Raw genomic sequence first — 13,470 nt, 5'->3', positions numbered from 1 at the left:
GTCACCGTCAGGGCTCTGCGACTTCGATGTTGCTATTGGAACAGGGCCCTAACTTCCTTCCCCAAGTGCCTCCTGCACCTGCCTCTAAGGTCGGGGTTCTTCGCCCCGGGCGTACCTAACGCTCCTGGCTGACTGGGTCCCTTCACCTTGCGGAGATACAGCCTGTCTAACGCTGCAGTACCTGAGGGTTTGAGAGATTGTGCTTTTGCAGGAGGTGTCTCACCGACACGATGGCCCCTCTGTCTGCTTGATAAACACACAAAAACAATTCTTTCTGACACGGAGGAAAGTGACCTTGCCTTGGGTTAGCGCTAGAGAACCTTCGTTGGGGTGGGGGTAGGGGATGGGGGTGGGGGTCAGAGACCAAGATTTGGAAACTAAGAACCAGGACTTGGAAATACCATCTAACGAGGGGACTGCGTGGTTGAAACCAAATGCCTCTTTTGCAAAGCGTTAGACATGAGCAGGGATGGATGTTGTACACACCCCCTTCCCTGGGAGAGAGGGCAGGACCAGGAGGGTCCTGGCAGGCCGGCACAGCAGGCTTGCTAGCCACGCAATAGGATCTTCCCACCCCTTACCTCACAATGCACTCATCTAGATAGCCGGCGCCCTGTCATACACATGTACAGCACGAGCTGAGACAGGCCTGTAGCTGTCCTCTTCACTTCTTGGTTCTCAACTGTATGCACTTTTCCAAGGACAAGCCAGAAGCACAGGACAAGCCAAAAACTGCTTCCAAAATACTCAGTGTTGGACAACATCTATCAACTGATATTTTGCCTTTGCAGGATCCAGCAAAACAGGAGCAGGGTCAGGAAATTGCTGTATGCAGGCCACACCCAGTCTACCGCCTGTTTTCCCAGCGCCCAAGAGCGCTACGGTTTTTACATTTTTAAATGCTTGGGGAAAACATCAAAAGAAGAAGATTTTGTGAGATGAAATTCAAATTTCAGTGCAATGAATAAAGCCACGTTATTCTTACATATTGTTTGATGGCTTTTGCACTCCAAGGTCAGTAGTTTGGTGGCTCCGACAGAAGTCTTATGACCTGCTAAAAACAATATTTACTACCTGGCCTTTAACAGAAAAAATAATCACCTCCCTTTCCCTTAGAGCAATATGAGAGTACTTATAAAACAAAGCATGTATTGAAGATATACAAGGGGGCCTTCCATAAGTTCACATAAATTGCGTATTGTAATAAACTATGGGGGCAGTGACGTAGTGGTTAGGGTGCTGGACTCCTGCATGGTTGAGGATGGTTCTCGGCCTGGACCTGGCAGTGTGCTTTCTCACTTAGAGCCAGCAGGTGGCATGGTAGTTGAGGGCGCTGAACTCCCCCATGGCCAACCATGGTTTGAGTCCCAGGCCTGGTGGCTTGCTTTCTCATTTTCTCTTCTCTCCCTCTGTCCCTGTCTGGTCAAATGAAAATACATAAATAAATACAGTTAAATAAAATAATTCTTAAAAAACCTAAAAACTATGCATGAATTTCCAAAAATATTTGCACCAAAATAAACTTATACTTTAATTTCACCTTTTTTTTTTGGAGAGTTTTTTGCTATAGGGTACATGTGCTCACCAGAAAGACAGAGAGAGAGAGAGAGAGAAAGAGAAAGTGAGAAATCACCCCCCAAGAGGAATGGCCACGCCGCAATCCCTTCTCCTCCATTCTCCTCTCAGGCTCTTGGGCACACACGCACACATGTCCAGTGTGAGTTTAAGCCACCGGGTCCAGGACTCATATCGCGGTTGACTACATGGGAGTCCAACAACATAGCCATTACACCAACTGCTAGTTCCCTTTAATTTCACTTTTTTTCCGTGAATTTTTTGAAGTCCCTTGTAGCTCTTTATTTTCAATATGAAAATATATTGATAAATGCAGGAAATGAATCAGAAAGATAGAGATCCACTTTTTTATTTTAATTATTGCCAGTGGGTATATTTACCAGAGAGAGAAAGGAAGTGGGAGAACTCTGCAGTGGGGTGTAGTCATGTAGTAAGCCCTTCTCCTCTACTTTTCCATCCTGTTGGGATTTCGGGCACCTAGGCACATGTGCCCAGCATATTTATCAAGCCACTGGGCTGGGATTAGAACTGCAGTTGTCTATGTGGGATCTGGCTTCCTTCACTACCAGCCCACAGAGCAGCTCCCAGAGATTTGCTTTTAACGATGCTATTTTTATGTGCTGTGAACTTGGCGGTACCTACTTAATTTACCAATGCTATGAATAATTCAAGGAAAAAATCCTTTTCTATACGAATATATTCAACTCTATTAAAGTTCATTTTGAATGTATATCAAAAGACATCATAAAGAAAATGAAACCATAGACTAGGAAATTATATTCCCCTCAAATAAAATCCACAATGAATAATATCCTGATTTTAAAACTCCTAAATATCAATAAGAAACACACACACACCCCAACTGGATTTATGTTCCAATACCAATAGCAAAACCCCTCAAATCTGGTGACATAAACAAAATAGAAATTTATTTTTCTCTCACATTAAGTAAGTCTAGAATTGGCAGAGCAGGACTGATCTGGTGGTTCTGTGGTCATCAGGAACTTAGTCTTTTCTTTCTACTTCAGCATTATCTTTGTCTGACTTGGATCCATAAAGTCACCTCAGAATGGCTACTGGAGCTCCAACCATTGCTTTTGCGCTTTAAGCAGCAGGAAAGATGAAGAAGATAGGAAAAAGAAGTAGATATTAATGAACTAAGCTGGCAAATTAGGGCACCTTTTCAAAAGTTCCAAACAACTCTTCTACATGCATCTCCTTGGCCAGAATTTAATCAGGTGACCTACCTAAGGGCAAGTGTTAGCAAGGGAGAGTAGATGGATGCAACCACTTAAAAAACAACCTGCGGGTTCCTCTTGTTCCTTTCTTCTCATTTCCTCCCCCTCCACCAATTCAGGAATGGAGCTCTTCTAAAATTCTCCCCAGCTGAAGCATAGGATCAAGTGTATTAACACAATCTGGAATGGTCAATGTGGCAGCCACCATAAGATGTCTTGGTAGAGTCTTATATGCCATCAAAAGCCTAGTTTGTTCAAGATGATTTATCAGTAATCTCTTTAGCCTTGTTCTATAAATATTTAAATGACCAATAGACTTTTGCTGCTGCTGCAAAGCCTACAAAAACAAAACCAAACCAAAAAAAAAGTGTCAAAGGAAAAGCATAAAATGAAAAAAAAGATGAGATAGAAAAATTAAATCATATCCCTAAATGGAGGATGAACCTGAGGATGATGCCTGTTTAAAAAGCCTAAACCCAAGGCAGATGTATGAAGTGGAGAAAGCTATTCACTTAGCGTAAGGAATTTCAAGCTCTGGACTTTACTAATCCAAAGCAAGACGTTTATCTTGATTTGATGTTGGATATGGCACTGAGAAAGAAGAACAAAGTGGAACCATTTGCTAGCGTTTGTAGTCTTCTATAACCATTCACGTAATGAAGTTGCAGTATTTAAAGGGAATGCATCAGAAATTGAATTAGCAGAAGAATATGGAGCTACACTTTCAGGAGGAACTAATCTGATTCAGAAGGTTTTAGATGATGACATTTATGCAGATTTTTTTAAGAGAAATTTTTGCTATAGGGCATGTGCATTCACCAGAGAGACAGAGAGAGACAGGAGGTGAGAAATCACTCCCCCAGGGGAGGGGGGATGGCCATGCCACAGCCCCTTCTCTTCCATTCTCCTCAGGATTTGGGGCACTCATGCACACATTCCTGGAGTGATTTTTAAGCTGCCGGGTCTGGGACTTGAACCGCAGTCAACAAGATGGGAGTCCAGTGATGTAAGGGAGGCTGATGCTATGGTATGGATGTGTCCCTTCAAAGTTCACCTGTTGGAAACTTAGTCCTGAAAGCAACAGTGTTGAGAGGTGAGACCTTTAAGAAGTGATTAGGTCACAAGGGCCCTCATAAATGGGCTACTGCAGTTTATCAAAGGACTGAAGTAGTTACATGCAAGTAGGTTCCTGGTAAAAAGGTGAGTTCAGCCTCATTCCTTTCTCTCTTTCTCTGTCTTTTTCTCTCTCTTACCCTCTCTCACCGTGTGATGACTTCTGCAATGTTACGATGCAACAAGAAGGCCTTCACCAGAGGTGGGCCTTTCAACCTTGGATTTCCCAGTCTCCAGAACCATAAGAATTAAATATCTGTTATTTATAAATTACCCAGTCTCAGGTGTTCTGTTATAGCATCACAGAACAGACTAACACAACTGGAAATGTAATCTTTATCTGGCCAACCATTTGCCTACCTAAAGTGCTTTCTGTTACTATTGAAAAGTGAGCAAATGAGTATTGCAGGGCCACTCAACTGTCTCATTCAGTTTTTAAATTAGGTAGTAGGGGGACCAGCAGTTAGCATAATGGCTATGTCGCTGGACTCCCATGTAGTCGACTGCAGTTCGTGTCCCGGCCCCAGTGGCTTAAAACTCATGCTGGGCTCATGTGTGTGCATGCCCAAGATCCCGAGAGGAGAATGGAGGAGAAGGGATTGCGGCGTGACCATCCCCCCTGGGGGGTGATTTCTCGCTTTCTGTCTCTATGTCTCTCTCTGTCTGCCTGGCGAGCGCACGCGCCCTATAGCAAAAAACCTCTTCAAAAAAAAAATTAAATTGGGTAGTAGGAAAATGTGTTCATTATAATATTATATAAAATGTGTGTATATATATATATATATATATAATTATATATACATAAAATTATATATATAATTTTAGGCAAATATAGAACAATATTTGCATTTGATTTTGAAAATATGAAATATCTCATAATTAAAATATAGTAAAAGTAATAAAAAATTTAAAATTTTTTCTTTAAAACACTCATGTTCAGGCTGGCCCCATAGCATGGTGCTTAACGGAGCCAGATCTCACATGGCCAACTGTGGTTTGAATCATGGCTCCAGCCCTAGAAAAACATGCCAGGTGTATATGCTTGCATGCCTAAAATCCCAGCAGGCTGAGAAATGGAGGAGGAGGGATTATAGCATGACCATGCCTCACTGAGAGGCACTTCCTCCCTCTCCCTCTCTCATCAGAGGGCACATGTGCCCACTGACAATTTAAGAAAAAAAAATACATTCATCATGCTCTAAGCACTCCAAGCTGCTCTTCCTCTATACTTTTTTAGTGGACTTTTGGAAATTATAAATTAATTCAAGACACACTAAGTGCAGTGGTTTGAATATTACCACCAGAACTTGTGTTGTAATTTGACATTGGATGTGGCAGTGTTGGGAGGAGGGACTGGCAGGAGATGTCTGGGACTGGGGAGCACGTGGCTCTTGAATAGATTAAGGTCATTAAGGTCGTCTCCTGGGAGGAGGGGAATTGTCTCTAATTAATCCCCTCAAGGGCGGGTTGTTACAAAGCTCTTTGCAAGTGCCCACTGATTTTTTCCATTTTTCTGCCATGAGGTAGAGCATGGGTCCCTCACTAGAGCTGAATAGATGCCAGTGTCATGCTCTTGGGCTTTTCTGCCACCAAAATCGTGAGTCAAATAAACTACTTTTCTTTAAAAATTACCAGTCTTAGGAATTCTGTTGTAGCAACCCTAACAGATGGAGGTATTAAGGAATCAGTGTCCCTTCCACCTTACTGCACTCCATAATATATAATAATATCAAAGAAAAGTTGATTTGCGATTTCCTATTATTTGATCTCTTGCATCACGGCTTCCTTCCATTACTATGGTTTATTACACAGTAATTGATGTATATAATTTTTTTCTATTCATGAACTAACATGGTAGCTCATATTTACCAGTTTCTATTTTATGCCAGACATTGTACTAACCATTATTTCTTGTCTAATCATTATTTGATGTGCACAAAAACCCTATGAAATAATTACCATTATGATCTCCATTTTACAAATGAGGAAATTGGAACATAGTGAGGGTCAGTAATTTGCCCATGACTGTACAACTAGTCTAGAAGTAAAGCCAGAATTTGAGTCCAGGCGATCTGATTCCAGAGCCTATACTCCTAACCACTGCAGATGCCACCTCATAAATTATATGTATTAAATATAGCACTTGGATGAGTATTTTTGTCAACATTGAACAATCCACTTTCTGTATATCACATACGTTTTGTGCCATTCAGGTCATTCTAAATATCGTGTAAAGTATTTTACTACATTTACTAAAATTATTGTGTTCTCCTGCTCAGAAGTCTTAAAGTTCAACCTCCCTAGCTTGGCATTTGAAGCCCTAATCTACCTTTCTAGTCTTACCTCTTGCTTGTTTGAATATGTCCCCAAATGTTCATGCATTGGAATTTGGTTGTATTGTGAGGGTATTAATAGGAAACTTGGGCCAGTTTGTGGCTTGGTGAATAAGTGAAATGGATCTCACATGGCCAACTATGTTATTTGAGTTCTGGACCTGGTGGCTTGAAAAATAATTTTGTGTGCCCAAAATCCCAAAAGGAAAGATGGAAGAAAAGGGACTGCCGTGTGACCATTCTCCATGGGAAATGATTCCTTATTTTCCTTCTCTCTCTGTAGCTCTCTCTCTCTCTCTCTCTCTCTCTCTGGTGAGTGCCTTCACTGGTAAAAAATAAAAAAGAAAGGAATTAAGAAGAGACAGAGGAAATTTAATTTGACTGTAGAACTAAGAGATGGAGCTTTCAAGAGTAAATTAGGGGGATCAGCAGTTAGCGTAATGCCTATGTTGCTGGACTCCCACGTAGTCGATCACAGTTCGAGTCCCAGACCCAGTGGCTTAAAACTTACGCCGGGTGCATGTGCGTGCATGCCCAAGGTCCCAAGAGGAGAATGGAGGAGAAGGGACTACGGCATGGCCATCCCCCCTGGGGGGTGATTTCTCATTTTCTGTCTCTCTGTCTGTCTGGCGAGCGCACACACCCTATAGCAAAAACCTCTCCAAAAAAAAAAAAAAAAGAGTTAATTAGGATGAAATGTTTTTGTTGTTAGAACAATTCAACAAGATATTAAAATTCTGGTTTATTGTTAGACAACACTGCTTCATGCCTACATCAAATAGGCCTAAATAAATAAATAGCAACTTCATGGACAAAAAAAGGAAAAAAAAACTTTTATCTTTGGCCTTTTTAACCATCTCATCAAACCAATTACTTATACAGTATTTAAGTACATACACAAAAGAAGTTACTGGAATGCTTGGAATGATTATTTTGTTGTTGTTTTTGCATTTTTTCCTCCTTTGAGATTATAGTGAACATGGTCATTGTCGTCTTTAGCTGCCTGTTGCTCACAGCTACCTCAGCCTCCTCGTCTTCATCTTCACCCTCTTCCTCACCATCGCTGCCTTCCTCCTCTTGCTCCTCATCCCTGCCTTCTTCCTCTTCTTCGTCTACCTCGTTCTCTGCCTCCTGTTCCCCATTTTCATTATAGTTCCAGTTAGCTGGGACATCTCTTCCACTCTCTGCCTCCTCCAAAACTTCTTCTTTAAATCCTTGGTGGTAATCTTAGAGTTAGTGTCCACAGCTGGGTCTGAAATGATGGTATATACGGTGATCCAATAGAACAGATTAAAAAGAAAGTGTGTGGGGACCAGCAGTTGGCATAATGGCTATGTCACTGGACTCCTTTGTAGTCGACTGCAGTTCGTGTCCCAGACCTGGTGGCTTAAACTCACACCAGGCGTGTGTGGGTGCATGCCCAAGATCCCGAGAGGAGAATAGAGGAGAAGGGATTGCAGCGTGGCCATCCCCCCTAGGGGGTGATTTCTTGCTTTCTGTCTCTCTATCTCTCTCTTTCTGGCAAGTGCACTCATCCTATGGCAAAAAACTCTCCAAAAAAAAATTAAAGTGTGTGTGTGTAGTGGGGGGAGGACCCGCAGATGATGTAATGATTACGTCACTGGACTCCCTCATAGTCAACGGTATTTCAAGTCCCAGATCTGGCAGTTTAAACTCACGCTGGGTATGTGTGCATGCATGCCCAAGATCCCAGGGAAAAAAATAGAGGAGAGGGGATTGTGGAGTGGTCATCCCCCCTGGGGAGTGATTACTCACTCTCCGTCTCTCTAACTCTGGCACGTGCACATGTCCTAGAGCAAAAAATATCTCTCTAAAAAAAAAAAAAAAGAAAAGGGAAGAAGGGGGGGGACAGCAAATGGCATATGGTGGTTATGTCATTGGACTTCCACTTAGTACACCACGGTTTGAGTCCTAGACCTAGGTGGCTTGAAACTCACACCAGGCACGTGTGCGTACATACCCAAAATCCTGAGAGGAGAATGGAGAAGGGATTGAGCATGGTCATCCTCCCTGGGGATAAGGAGGAGTGATTTATCACTTTCTGTTGCTCTGTCTCTGTCTCTCTGGTAAGCGCACACACCCTGTAGCAAAAATCTCTCTTAAAAAAAAAAAAAAAAAAGGAAAGAAAGAAAAAATGAGTTGGGTGACCCTGGTGATAAAGCTGCTATAATCTACAGTGGAGAAGTGGATGGAGGAGGCAGCTGCCGCATGTGGGAGCTGGACTAGGGAACAATGCCGACGGTTTTCAGAGCAACCAGTGTGTATGGGGGATTAAGTGAGATTATCAAGGTGGGCCCTCCCATACCTGAACACCAGTGGGTTTATTAGGTGTGGAAATGACCAGAACATGGACAGGTGTACACAGACACTGGGCTCCTGCCCTATGCCATGTCATGCAGCAGGAAGACCCTCGTCCAATGCTGGCACCATGTTGGGCTTCTTAGCCTGCAAAACTGAGCGCTAAATAAAGCTCTGTTGTCTTGCATCACGCAGACTCAGGTATTTCTATTATTAGCAACAGAATGGACTAGAACACCTCTCTTAGGTATCTCCTCACTCTTCTTCCTAGCTGGCTGAAGCCCACTAAGTGTTCTGCATTTGTGCTGGGAATGCTCTCTCTCCTGAATGACCTCTCAAAAACAGTGCCCACAGTCAAGACTCAGGTTAAATCCCACACTCTCTGAGATGACCACTCAGATTCTTCCAGTTTGACTTCTGCCTCCACACAACCAGAGTACTTTGTTCCTTGTAACCCAGTCTGTGTGTAGTCAGTCATTTATTTATTGATCTGCCTCCCCACCCAGCTCAGACTGTTCCAGGACTTTACCCCTGTACAGAGTATGTTCCACAATGCCTGGCACCCAGTAGACATCCATGTCATATATTTTTTTAAACTTCTTATTTTGAAACAATTATAGACTCATAGGAAGTTGCAAAAAATTGTACAGAGAGATCCCTTGTGCCCTTTATCCAGACTCCCTCAATGGTAACATTTTACATATCCGTCACCAATAATCCAACTCAATTGAATTCCTTTCCAAAAGGAGGAAGGATATCTTCCTTTAAGCGCTTGGTTTTACTACAGGTTCTTCTGTGTAACTTTCATTCATATTTATTTTTTAAATTTGCCAGAGGGCGTGTGAGTTCACAGAGAGAAAACGAGAAAGTACCACACATTCCCTCCCATGGGGAATGGTCAAGCTGCAATCCTTTTTCCTGCAATTCTCCCTCCTTTTGGGATTTGAGACACACAGGCACATGCACCTGTGTCTTGCAAGTCTCTGGATCCAGGACTTGAATGGCCCAGTCGGCCATGTGGGGTTCAGCTACCTTAACCACCAAGCCACTGGCTAGCCCTCATATTTTAAATCTTCCTCAGTGTCCTGCATTTCCAGACCAGCGCCCCACCAAATAGTATAAAGTCTCGTATAGCCAGGTTAGGCACTACTCATGTGAAAACACCACTCCAAAACCTACTGACCCTTATCGATTTGGAAACATCACATGGGTTGCAATCAAGATCTCCTGGCTAGACTTGAAGCATGGTAGAATTCAGAGTCCAGCTGAGTGCTAAGTGTCTAGAATTCTGATCTTTAGACATACGGGCCACAATATTTAGGATTAATACGGTTCTCTGTGTAAATAAGTGCTTTGATCTAATTGATATTTTTACAGTTTTGTACTTTGAGAGTCTAAAGTCTAAATTTTATGGAACTATGGTATCTTGTAAAATACATGCATAGATATGCAGTGTTCAATAATAGATTGACTAAAACCTTTGCCCTCCCCTCCAGAAATGCTTATTTCCTGAACAAGATTAGAAACAAAATTGCACAATATAATCTCTGAAATGTTGTAACTGTGCTCTTTATCAGAAGTTGTGAAAGCGATTTAAGGTCAAGGAAATGTATTTCCCTCAGAGACACAGTTCTGAGCACTTGGTCTTGTTTATATTCTTTAATCATTTTTCAAATTTATTATCATGTTCTGAGTTCACATCCTACTGCTTTAAAATGATTTCCATTGTATGATTTTAGGAGCCCTAGAGGGAACTCCCTTCTTCAAAAACTCCTTTTTCAGCAATCTGAGTTGTTTAAAATCCAACAAACAGCAGCAAGCTATTCTTGATCTTGTGCTAGGGGTCTTGGGAGTAACAGGTTAAGTGATATTTAGATGATAGATCAGGTTATTACCAGGAATATTTGAGAGACTCGATGTTTATCAGAATGTCTTGCCTTTCAAACAGTTGGGGGAGAATGGCCCCAAATAAATATCCATGCAAAGAACTAGATAGAAAGAAGGTTGGACTATGGCCTCCTGTATGAATGAGCACACAAATCACTGAGGAGCCTGTTAAAATGCAGATTCTGGGGCCAACCAGTGGTTTGGTAGTTAAGGCAGCTGTCTTCCCCATGGCTGACTACTCGGTTCAATACTGGACTCTGGGACTTGAAAAACATGCTGAGCACATATGCATGTGTGCCCAAAATCCTGACAGGAGAATGAAGGAGAAGGGATTGTGGTCTGTCCAACCCCCCTAAGGGAAGTTGTCTCAGCAAGTGAAAAAAATAAGATAAAATAAAGAGGGAATAAAATGCAGATTCTGAGTTTGTGGACCTGGGGCACGGCTTGCGAGTTTTCATTTCTAATTTCTAGGAGCTCACAGGTAGCTGATGCTGCTGGTCATTGAATCACTGTCTTAGAAAACGTGACTGAAGGCACCACTTGCAGCCTGTCCCAGGAGCCCCAACTGGGAGGGGGCTGAGTAGAAAGAAGGAAGGACTCAGAGAGCAAATGATGAGTGAGAAATACCAGCGGACTCAGTTTTGCTTGATGTCCTGCTTTCTAGGGCAAAGAAAAGATAGATTAGACAGATGATAGATAGATAGATAGATAGATAGATGATAGATAGATAGATAGATAAATCGATCGATCAAGAGGTGCATAGATGTGGCCTCCAGCAGTCGGGTTCAGTGCCCTCAGGACTGCACCACCTAGACTAGGCGAGTGAGGCTTTGCAAAGAAGTTGTACTTCCTAGACTAGGAAACCTTTAGGTCCCTGGCAAAACATCTGCAGAAACAAATGCCCACTTAGACATCCACGGAAAAGGAAACGTTTCTATAGTAAAACAAATACTTGTATCATGGAGTAGGATAAATGTGGACCACCCTTCATGCATAAGCATGAGGGGGACTGTGCCCTCATGCCCTGTCTTCTCCCTGTGGTTTTTCATTCTTTTGCAAAGACAAAGGCAACGGTGATGGAAAAGGTTAAGAAACCATGATTGAGATGATGCTTGCCAAGCAGGTAAATAGGAGTTCTTTTCTCTGTTGACTTTTCTCATTGCCTTTCCTCTTTTCTGAGTGTGTTGCCCTGAAAGATGATTTCTGGCTTCTTTTCTGTGTTGCTGCTCTTGACTGCCCTTCCTGCTGTACAAATAAGAGTGGACCAGTCTGCCATCCTTTCCTCTTTCTTGCTTGGTGTTGCTCCTTGTTCTTGGCCATCACTGAGCCCTATCTTTATTAACTCATTTGATACACAGTGAGTAAATGTATACAATTAATTTTTTTTTCTTTATTCATGGTAGTGTGTGTGCTCATGAAAGTAAGAGAGAAAGAAAGAGGAGCGCCATCCACAGGGTCTGGTAACCCACCCATCACTTCTTCCAGTCCTCCAGTTCACTAGGTCTTGTGCTTTCGTGTGTGTGCCAGGGTGTTTTAGGCTGACTTAGCAGGGGGATTTGAACTGTGGTCACCAGGTGGGATTCTGCTTCTCTTGAGCACTATATTACTACTGTGCCACAGAGTTGGCCCTGAGACCACTCCTGTATCTCTCTTTCTGTCTGTCAACTCTTACTTAACTTCTTAAAGAAGTCAAGTCATTGGGCCGGAGTCCATATCTATCACTAGGATTTGACAAGAAAGGAAAGATCCAGAAACAACTTGTCTCACCAATGAATTCCTACCGTTAGCTAATGTTTAGTGAGCTCTATGAGCTATTAAGGCGTGAACCCTCACATCTTCACGGAGAGGCTCTGCTTCTTCTTAGTAAGCTCTCCTATCACTCCAATTGCATGTACTGCCAGCGCAGGAATGGCCGCTGAATTTACAATGCCCCCCAGTGGCTGTCAGGAGTAGGGCTAGATGACCTGCCCAATGGCACTTCATCCATCATCTACAGGGGATACTTGCTTAGCTTTCTGGTGGTTGGAATTTTCCAAGTGATCATATGACTTCAAACCAGCTTTGGTTTATTTTTAAATATGGCTCTCTTCCAATTAGCCTTTGTCACAATTTGTCCAAGAAGGTTGCCTTATGAAGTCTGAATAGCAGTTCCTTTCCTTGCCACAGTATTGCTAACCGTCTCTAGTTCTTTTTAAAATTATTAGTTGAAGAAATTTAATCCAAGTTTTGAAGATTGGTGTATAAGGTCTTTAAGATGTTTTCTTGGGGTCCAAGACTAGAATGAAGGAGAGGGTAGGAAAAAAATGGGTGAGAACCTCTTACCCAAGGATTGCTGCGTAAGTGCTTTTCTACAAATAACGGAAAGACTCTTTCTAAAGCTATTGCTTGGGAGAAAAATCAGAGTTCATTATGCACTCGAGAGCAAGGGTTGTTTGTTTGTTTGTTTGTTTTTAATGATTTATTTGCCCCAAGCCACCCTTAGTCTATCTTCTAGGAGTGTTTTACTATCTTTGTGCCCTCCCTGGTATTTCCCCTAGCAATCTATTCCAGATACAAGAAAAGTATTCAGCCAGAACAGAGATCGGTCAGGCCAGTACATTTGGACCAGAGATCATCGGGCAACTTTAAGAGGGTGAAAATAGCCTTTAGTACCAGGTTTGTTTCTCTAGTCCATTTTAAGTTATCGAAGTTTGATAGGTAGCAGTCACTTGAATCTTTGGTGTAAGGATGGTGATTAAGTGACCCCACTAAAATAATGAAAACAATAATAAATGTAGACTTGTTCAATTGAGAATCAACGTTATAAGGAGGGTTACTAAGAAGGTTGTCTGTGTCCAGTCTTACCATTCCTCATTCTACTCTTACTTCTAGAAAAGAGAAGTCAAATTTGTATTTCTAGAATTCCATTCTAGGCTCAGCAGATAGTGTAGTGGTTATGTCACTGGACTCTCACATGGCCAGCTGCAGTTTAAGTCTCAGACCCGGTGACTTAAAACTCAATGCCG

General features: G+C 42.3%; 2 pseudogenes; one reads left to right on the top strand and one right to left on the bottom strand.

Annotated features, from left to right (window-relative positions):
• Nucleotides 1-2,998: 2,998 nt before the first annotated feature.
• Nucleotides 2,999-7,041, top strand: LOC102486511 (39S ribosomal protein L1, mitochondrial-like; annotated as a pseudogene).
• A 103-nt stretch (nucleotides 7,042-7,144) lies between these two features.
• On the bottom strand, nucleotides 7,145-7,539 carry LOC106735978 (prothymosin alpha-like; annotated as a pseudogene).
• Nucleotides 7,540-13,470: the final 5,931 nt, after the last annotated feature.

This window comes from Tupaia chinensis, unplaced genomic scaffold (assembly GCF_000334495.1).
Source record: "Tupaia chinensis unplaced genomic scaffold, TupChi_1.0 Scaffold000054_1, whole genome shotgun sequence".
NCBI lineage: Eukaryota > Metazoa > Chordata > Mammalia > Scandentia > Tupaiidae > Tupaia > Tupaia belangeri.
Note: the sequence above shows the minus strand (reverse complement) of the source record. Positions and strands in the feature narration are given on the sequence as shown.